This window comes from Triticum dicoccoides, chromosome 2A (genome assembly GCF_002162155.2).
Source record: "Triticum dicoccoides isolate Atlit2015 ecotype Zavitan chromosome 2A, WEW_v2.0, whole genome shotgun sequence".
NCBI lineage: Eukaryota > Viridiplantae > Streptophyta > Magnoliopsida > Poales > Poaceae > Triticum > Triticum dicoccoides.
The window spans coordinates 671,642,979-671,653,669 of record NC_041382.1 but is presented as its reverse complement, the minus strand read 5'-3'; positions in this window follow the sequence as shown (position 1 = coordinate 671,653,669).

The following is a 10,691-nucleotide window of genomic DNA, read 5'->3' as shown; positions in this document are numbered from 1 at the left end:
TGTGTAGACCCTACGGGCTCGGGAATAATGCAGACATGACCGAGACATCTCTCTGGTCAATAACCAACAACAGGATCTGGATACCCATGTTGGCTCCCACATGTTCCACGATGATCTCATCGGATGAACCATGATGTCAAGGATTCAGTCAATCCCGTATACAATTCCCTTTGTCTACCGGTATAGTACTTGCCCGAGATTCGATCGTCGGTATCCCGATACCTTGTTCAATCTCATTACCGGCAAGTCTCTTTACTCATTCTGTAACACATCATCCCGTGATCAACTCCTTGGTCACATTGTGCACATTATGATGATGTCCTATCGAGTGGGCCCAGAGATACCTCTTCGTTTACATGGAGTGACAAATCCCTGTCTTGATTTGTGCCAACCCAACAGACACTTTTGGAGATACCCGTAGTGCACCTTTATAGCCACCCAGTTATGTTGTGGCGTTTGGTACACCCAAAGCATTCCTACGGTATCCGGGAGTTGCACAATCTCATGGTCTAAGGAAATGATACTTGACACTACAAAAGCTTTAGTAGACGAACTATACGATCTTGTGCTAGGCTTAGGATTGGGTCTTGTCCATCACATCATTCTCCTATTGATCTGATCCCGTTATCAATGACATCCAATGTCCATGGTCAGGAAACCATGACCATCTATTGATCAATGAGCTACTCAACTAGAGGCTTACTAGGGACATGTTGTGGTCTATGTATTCACAGATGTATTACGGTTTCTGGTTAATACAATTATAGCATGAACAACAGACAATTAGCATGAACAAGGAAATACAATAATAACCATTTTATTATTGCCTCTAGGGCATATTTCCAACAGTCTCCCACTTGCACTAGAGTCAATAATCTAGTTCACATCACTATGTGATTGCAATGAATCCAACACCCATGGGGTTTGTTCATATCTTGCTTGTGAGAGAGGTTTATTAGTCAATGAGTCTGAACCTTTCAGATCCATGTGTGCTTTACAAATCTCTATTTCATCTTGTAGATGTAGCTACCACGCGCTACTTGGAGCTATTCCAAATAACTGTTCAACTATACGAATCCGGTTTACTACTCAGAGTCATCCGGATTAGTGTCAAAGTTTGCATCAACGTAACCCTTTACGACGAACTCTTTTACCACCTCGATAATCGAGAAAAATTCCTTAGTCCACTAGTTACTAAGGATAAGTTCGATCGCTGTCGGTTGATCCATTCCTGGATCACTCTTGTACCTCTTGACTGACTCATGGCAAGGCACACTTCAGGTGCGGTGCACAACATAACATACTGTAGAGCCTACGTCTAAAGCATAGGGGACGACCTTCGTCCTTTCTCTCTCTTTTGCCGTGGTCAGGTCTTGAGTCTTACTCAATATTCACACCTTGTAACACAGCTAAGAACTCCTTCTTTGCTGATCTATTTTGAACTCCTTCAAAATCTTGTCATGGTATGTATTTATTCGAAAGTAATATTAAGCGTTTTTGATCTATCCTTATAGATCTTGATGCTCAATGTTCAAGTAGCTTAATCCAGATTTTCCATTGAAAAACACTTTTCAAATAACCCTGCATGCTTTCCAGAAATTCTACATCATTTTTGATCAACAATATGTTAACAACATATACTCATCAAAAATTCTATAGTGCTCCCACTCACTTCTTTGGAAATACAAGTTTCTCATAAACTTTGTATAAACCCAAAATCTTTGATCATCCCATCAAACCGTACATTCCAACTCTGAGATGCTTACTCCAGTCCTTAGAAGGATTGCTGGAGCTTTGCATACTTGTTAGCATCTTTCAGGATTGACAAAACCTTCTGGTTGTATCACATACAACCTTTCCTCAAGAAAAATGTCGAGGAAACAATGTTTTTTTACATCCTATCTGCAAGATTTCATAAATAATGCAGTAACTGCTAACATACTTCCAATAGACTCTTAGCATTGCTACGAGTGAGAAAGTCTCATCGTAGTCAACTCCTTGAACTTGTCGGGAAACATATTAACGACAAGCCGAGCTTTCTTAATGGTGACACTTACCACCATTGTCTGTCTTCCTTATAAAATCCATCTGCACCCAACAGCCTTACGACCATCAAGTGGTTCTTTCAAAGTCTATACTTTCTTTTATACATGGATCCTCTCTCCGATTTTATGGCCTCGAGCCATTCTTCGGAATCTGGGCCCACCATCACTTCTCCATAGCTTGTAGGTTCATTGTTGTCTAGCAACATGACTTCCAAGACAGGATTACGTACCACTCTGAAGTAGTATGCATCCTTGTCGACCTATGAGGTTTGGTAGTGACTTGATCCGAAGTTTCATGATCACTATCATAAGCTTCCACTTCAATTGGTGTAGGTGCCACAGGAACAACTTCCTGTGCCCTGCTACACACTAGTTGAAGTGACAGTTCAATAACCTCATCAAGTCTCCACCATCCTCCCACTCAATTCTTTCGAGAGAAACTTTTCCTCGAGAAAGGACCCATTTCTAGAAACAATCACTTTTGCTTCCGGATCTGAAATAGGAGGTATACCCAACTATTTTTGGGCATTCTATGAAGATGCATTTATCCACTTTGGGTTCGAGCTTATCAGCCTGAAACTTTTTCACATAAGCATCGCAGCCCCAAACTTTTAAGAAACGACAGCTCAGGTTTCTCTAAACCATAGTTCATACGGAGTCGTCTCAACGGAATTGTGTGGTGCCCTATTTAAAGTGAGTGCGGTTGTCTCTAATGCCTAACCCATAAACGATAGTGGTAATTCGATAAGAGACATCATGGTATGCACCATATCCAATAGGGTGCAGTTGTGATATTCAAACACACCATCACACTATGGTGGTCCAGGCGGTATTAGTTGTGAAACAATTTTCACAATGTCTTAATTGTGTGCCAAACTCGTAACTCAGATATTCATCTCCATGATCATATCATAGACATTTTATCATCTTGTCACGACGATCTTCAACTTCACTCTGAAATTACTTAAACCTTTCAATAATTCAGACTTGTGTTTCATCAAGTAAAATACTCAGCATATACCCAAATCATCTGTGAAGTAAGAACATAACGATATCCACTGCGTGCCTCAGCACTCATTAGACTGCACACATCAAAATGTATTACTTCCAACAAGTTGCTTTCTTGTTCCATGTTACTGAAAACGAGGCCTTTCAGTCATCTTGCCCATGTGGTATGATTTGCATGTCTCAAGTGATTCAAAATCAAGTGAGTCCAAACGATCCATCTGCATGGAGTTTCTTCATGCATATCTACCAATAGACATGGTTCACATGTCTCAATCTTTTAAAAAACGAGTGAGTCCAAAGATCCATCAACATGGAGCTTCTTCATGCATTTTATACCAACATGACTCAAATGGCAGTGCCACAAGTACGTGGTACTATCATTACTACCTTATATCTTTGGCATGAACATGTGTATCACTACGATCGAGATTCAATAAACCATTCATTTTAGGTGTAAGACCATTGAAGGTATTATTCAAATAAACAGAGTAACCATTATTCTCCTTAAATGAATAACCGTGTGGCGATAAACATAATCCAATCATGTCTATGCTCAACGCGAACACCAAATAACAATTATTTCGGTTTAACACCAATCCCGATGGTAGAGGGAGCGTGCGATGTTTGATCACATCAACCTTGGAAACACTTCCAACACATATCTTCATCTCACCTTTAGCTAGTCTCCACAGCCCTTTATTTCGAGTTACTAACGCTTTGCAACCGAACCGGTATTTATTACCCTGGTGCTACTAGGAGTACTAGTAAAGTACACAATAATATGACGTATATCCAAAATACTTCTGTCGACCTTGCCAGTCTTGTCATCTACCAGTATCTAGGGTAGTTCTGCTTCAGTGACCATTCCCCTCATTATAGAAGCACTTAGTCTTGGGTTTGGTTCAACCTTGGGTTTCTTCACTAGAGCAGCAACTGATTTGCCGTCTCATGAAGTATCCCTTCTTTCCCTTGCCCTTCTTGAAACTACTGGTTTAACCATCAACAATTGATGCTCCTACTTGATTTCTACTTTCGCGGTGTCAAACATCACGAGTTGCTCAAGGATCATCATGTCTATCCCTGATATGTTCTAGTTCATCACGAAGCTCCAATAGCTTGGTGGCAGTGACTATGGAGAACCATCACTATCTCATCTGGAAGATTAACTCCCACCCGATTCAAGCGATTGCAGTACTTAGACAATCTGAGCACATGCTCAACGATTGAGTTTTTCTCCCTTAGTTTGCAGGCTTAAGAAACTTGTTAGAGGTCTCATACCTCTTGACGTGGGCACTAGTCTGAAATCCCAATTCAGTCTTTGGAACATCTCATATGTTCTGCAACGTTTCAACAATGTCTTTGGTGCCATAATTCTAAATTGTTAGCATTATGCACTGAACTATCACGTAGTCATCAAAACGTGTATGTCAGATGTTTCCCAACATCTACAGACGACACTCGAGGTTCAAAACACTGAGCGGTGCATTAAGGACATAACCCTTCTGTGCAGCAATGAGGACAATCCTCAGTTCACGGACCCAGTCCGCATAATTGCTACTGTCAACTCTCAACTGAATTTTCTCTAGGAACATATCTAAAACAGTAGAACCAAAGCGTGAGCTACCACATAATTTGCAAAGACCTTTTGACTATGTTCATGATAATTAAGTTCATCTAATCAAATTATTTAATGAACTCCCACTCAGATAGACATCCCTCTAGTCATCTAAGTGATACATGATCCGAGTCAACTAGGCCGTGTCCGATCATCATGTGAGACGGACTAGTCATCATCGGTGAACATCTTCATGTTGATCGTATCCACTATACGACTCATGTTCGACCTTTCGGTCTTTCGTGTTCCGAGGCCATGTTTGTACATGCTAGGCTCGTCAAGTTAACCTAATTGTATTGCGTGTGTAAATCTGGCTTACACCCGTTGTATGCGAACGTTAGAACCTATCACACCCGATCATCACATGGTGCTTCGGAACAACGGTCCTTAGCAACGGTGCACAGTTAGGGGGAACACAATTCTTGATATTTTAATGAGGGATCATCTTATTTATGCTACCGTCGTTCTAAGCAAATAATATGTAAAAACATGACAAACATCACATGCAAATCATAAAGTGACATGATATGGCCAATATCATCTTGCGCCTTTGATCTCCATCTTCGAGGTGCGACATGAACACCATCGTCACCGACATGACACCATGATCTCCATCATCGTGTCTTCATGAAGTTGCCTCGCCAACTATTACTTCTACTACTATGGTAACGGTTAGCAATAAAGTAAAGTAATTACATGGCGTTTTCATTGACACGCAGGCCATAAATAAATTAAGACAACTCCTATGGCTCCTGCCGGTTGTCATACTCATCGACATGCAAGTTGTGATTCCTATTACAAGAACATGATCAATCTCATACATCACATATTACATTCATCACATCCTTTTGGCCATATCACATCGCATAGCATACCCTGCAAAAACAAGTTAGACGTCCTCTAATTATTGTTGCATGTTTTACGTGGCTGCTATGGGTTTCTAGCAAGAACGTTTCTTACCTACGCAAAACCACAACGGTGATATGCCAATTTCTATTTACCCTTCATAAGGACCCTTTTCATCGAATCCGATCTGACTAAAGTGGGAGAGACAGACACCCGCCAGCCACCTTATGCATCAAGTGCATGTCAGTCGGTGGAACCTGTCTCACATAAGTGTACGTGTAAGGTCGGTCCGGGCTGCTTCATCCCACAATGCCGCCGAATCAAGATAAGACTAGTAACGACAAGCAAATTGAACAAATGATCGCCCACAACTACTTTGTGTTCTACTCGTGCATATAATCTACGCATAGACCTAGCTCTGATACCACTGTTGGGGATCATAGCAGAAATTTAAAATTTTCTACGCATCACCAAGATCAATCTATGGAGTAATCTAGCAACGAAGGGAAGGGGAGTGCATCTACATACCCTTGTAGATCGCTAAGTGGAAGCGTTACTAGAACGCGGATGAGGTAGTCATACTCGCAGCGATTCAGATCGCGGTCGATTCCGATCTAAGCGCCAAACAACGGCGCCTCCGCGTTCAACACACGTGTAGCCCGGTGACGTCTCCCATGCCTTGATCCAGCAAGGAGAGAGGGAGAGGTTGGGGAAGACTCCGTCCAACAGCAACACGACGGCGTGGTGGTGGTGGAGGAGCGCAGTACTCCAGCAGGGCTTCGCCAAGCACTACGAGAGACGAGGAGGGAGAGAGGTAGGGCTGCGCCTTGGGAGAGAGAGACTCGTGTGTTGTGCAGCCCCAAAACCTCCACTATATATAGGGGCAAGGGCAAGGGGAGGCGCCCTAGGGTTTCCCCTAGGGGGGCGGCGGCCAGGACAGATGGGATCTCCCCTTTGGGTGACTTGGCCCCCAAGCCAGGAGGTGGGAACCCTAGATGGGGCGCCCCAAACCCCTGGTCACGTGGGAATAGGTGAGGGGGGCGCACAACCCCTTAGTGGGCTGGTTTGCCCCCTTCCCTTGGCCCATGAAGCCCCCCAACACTTGCCGGGGCTCCCGAAACACCTTTCGGTCATGTTGGTCATCACCCGGTACCTCCGGAACACTTCCGGACTCCAAAACCCTTCGTCCAATATATCAATCTTCACCTCCGGACCATTCCGGAACTCCTCGTGACGTCCGGGATCTCATCCGGGACTCCAAACAACATTCGGTAACCACGTACATACTTTCCCTATAACCCTAGCATCATCGAACCTTAAGTGTGTAGACCCTACGGGCTCGGGAATAATGCAGACATGACCGAGACATCTCTCTGGTCAATAACCAACAGTAGGATCTGGATACCCATGTTGTCTCCCACATGTTCCATGATGATCTCATCGGATGAACCACGCTGTCAAGGATTCAGTCAATCCCATATACAATTCCCTTTGTCTACCGGTATAGTACTTGCCCGAGATTCGATCGTCGGTATCCCGATACCTTGTTCAATCTCGTTACCGACAAGTCTCTTTACTCGTTCTATAACACATCATCCCGTGATCAACTCCTTGGTCACATTGTGCACATTATGATGATGTCCTACCGAGTGGGCCCAGAGATACCTCTCTGTTTACACGGAGTGACAAATCCCTGTCTCGATTCGTGCCAACCCAACAGACACTTTCGGAGATACCTGTAGTGCACCTTTATAGCCACCCAGTTATGTTGTGGCGTTTGGTACACCCAAAGCATTCCTATGGTGTCCGGGAGTTGCACAATCTCATGGTCTAAGGAAATGATACTTGACATTAGAAAAGCTTTAGCAGACGAACTATACGATCTTGTGCTAAGCTTAGGATTGGGTCTTGTCCATCACATCATTCTCCTAATGATGTGATCCCGTTATCAATGACATCCAATGTCCATGGTCAGGAAACCATGACCATCTGTTGATCAACGAGCTAGTCAACTAGAGGCTTACTAGGGACATGTTGTGGTCTATGTATTCACACATATATTACAGTTTCCGGTTAATACAATTATAACATGAATAATAGACAATTATCATGAATAAGGAAATACAATAATAACCATTTTATTATTGCCTCTAGGGCATATTTCCAACACACCACCCCTCCATTAGAGCCCCTCCCTCCCCCTCTTCTTTGCCCTCCACCACCCCCCTCTTCTTTGTGCCTTCCACCACCCCTCCTTCATTAATGCCCGTCCTCCCCCTCTTCTTTGCCCTCCACCCCCTTCCATCAATGCCTACCCTCTTCTCTCCCTCTCCTCTCCCTCTCCTCTCCCACTATCACCCTAGCTCTCTCTCTCTCTCTCTCTCTCTCTCTCTCCCTAGCTAGCTAGCTAGTTAGAGCGGTATATCTAGAGCTACTAGGAAATTAAGAAGAAAGGTGCTCGATATCTCTCTCAACACATAGGTGACCAAAAAAAGGTGTTTGTGTGGATAGGATCAAAACTATATATATATATACAACCCGTCTATTCTGATAATACTATCAGAATAGTTATTCTGATAACACTTCCGCACTGCATGCTCAATGCGAGGGCACTGCACTTTCTTTAGCAAGAGCACTGCATTACAGAGAATAGTGAACTTCGTGTCGGAAAAAACTACGGGTAGTGTTTTTTCGGTACTGTTTTTGCTCTAAATTTTTAACCGTTTATCGGAACAAGGCATGTAATATACCGTTGGAGAGCTACGGATTAGGCCCAACTTCTCTATGTTGAACACTTTTTAGGATTCCCCATGGTTTAAGAGCATATTCAAAAATGATGCGGCTCACAAAGAGTGGCAGCGAGCGTTTTTTTGTGTTTTTTAAACCGCTCGTCGGAATGAGGCAAATGATACACCGTTGGATAGATATCGTCGAGGCGCATCTCTTTCATAACTATTGTTTTCTATAATTCATTATGGTTTAAGAGTAGTTTCAAATTTACTAAATCGCGTAATTCTGTTTTTCAAATTTTTGGTACGGTTTTTGCTCCAGTTTTTTAACCGTTTATTGAAACGAGGCATGTAATATACCGTTGAAAAGATATGGACGAGACGCAACTTTCATATGTCGAAATGTTTTTGAGATTCCTTATGGTTTTAAGTTAATTTTGAAAATCGTGTGGCAGACAACGAGTGGCAGCGGCCGTTTTTCGCGAAATTTTTACAAACCGCTGGTCGGAATGATTCAAACCATACGCCGTTGGAAAGATATCGACGAGACACAAGTTTTTCATGTAGAATACTCTCTCTAATTCTTTACGGTTTAAGAGGAATTTCGAATTTACCGAAATGCGGACACTCTGTTTTTCGGGACACCCCAAATCGACGTGCGTACTTCATCCGACTGAAAACCGCACTGCATCCGATGAAAAACTGCACTGCATCAGATGGGTAAGAGAACTGCATGGTTTTCTTTTATTCAAACATAGTTTTTTCAAGGATGAGTAAGTGGACCGCACTTCACGTCGGGCGTAAGTGAACCGCAACACTATAGAGCAGTGAACCTCATTTTTTGTCATTTCAGTAACATTTTTTTCTTTTACACTTACGAGATGAACAAAATCATACGCCCGACCGCACTGTTTCAGAATGAAAACCGCACTGCATCAGACAGTCAAGTGAAATTCATCATTTATTTTGTTGGACGTAATTTTCCCAGGCGAGGAACTGGACCACGCTTAATGTCGGGCATAAGTGGACTGTAACAGTATCAAGAAGTGAGTCGCATTATTATTTTCTGTCGTTTCCTTAATATTTTTCTGCACTTACCAGACGTACAACATCAAATGGCCGACCGCACCGCTTCAGATGGAAAACCACACTGCATCAAACATGCAAGAGAACTTCATGATTTTCTTTTGTACCCTTTCTAACTTTTTCTATGAACGAGAGTGAGCTGCAAACCTGAGGGCAAGTGAACCGCGACATCAGTCTAAGTGAACGGTATGATGAGGGTTTCTTCCTTGTTTGCCGAGTGAACGGAAAGCACAAAAAATTAGCCAGCTGCAAGAGTTTGATTGCTGCCCTGTGGGCCACAAACTGCATTGTCGCCGAAGTGAGCTGCAGAAACAATATGCAAAAAACGCATGAAGATGCTCTGTTGGTGATGTGTGGCGGAGCGAACTTCAAGTGGAGATGGCGAGCACGGAGAGCGTCGGCATAGTGCACAGCCCGTGGTCAGAATTGCAAGCCGTTCTCGGTCGAGCCGCATGTCGGCTTGGGATGAGCTGCACCCATCGATCAACACTTGTGGCCATCGTGGACTGCACGAACACGGGAACCACACTGAAAACCCACACCCACATACTGCACGGCCATGCTGCGGGAACTGCACACCAGCCAAAAAATGCAATCTTGTCCACTTCCGCATCTGAATAACAGTGATGCTAGCCCATGGCCAGGAACTGCAAAGCACCACGAAGCACGCGCAACGACGCGCGAGGATTACATGTCGTTCGCCGATGAATCGCACCACATGGCGTCGTTGCAGCAGTCCACACCGGAAACGACAGGCGCGGTGGAGGCTGAACCACATCATGCCTCTGAACTGCACTGCCACGATCATCAAGCTGCACTGAACCGATGGCCATCGCCGGACTCGGTGCTGCTCGAAGAAGGCTCGGGGGAGGCGGGAGCTCAGATCCTAGGATGCCTCTGGTCTAGGGCAGCGGCGATGGGATGGAATCCGAGGCGGTAGTGCAGATCTGCTCGGCGATGGCCGGGTTTGGGCTGCATCATCGTGTGGCCCAGACTGAAGTAGGACCAAGACCCACGCATGCCAGGGCACCGCCGGCACAGTGGGGCGGACAAAGGAAGAAACTAGGGGGTCCACGGTCGCCGTGTCCATGGGCCACTGGAGGCGCTGGCGAGCAGGAGGGGCCGAGGGGCGCCATGGCCGCTTAGGGGCCCGAGGTGGAAGTTGTGGGAGCTCCGGACGGGGAGGCAAGGAGGACCATAAGGTGGGGTAGCGGGGCGGCATCGTCATAGGCAGGGCGGCGGGAGGCCGGGCATGCGTGGGAGGAGGGAGGTGGAGAAGGATTCCATCGGATCTGATAGGGGAAAGGGGGTGCAGCGGCAAGCTGTTGCGCTCGACCGGCCGGCGAGGAAAGGTGCCAAGGG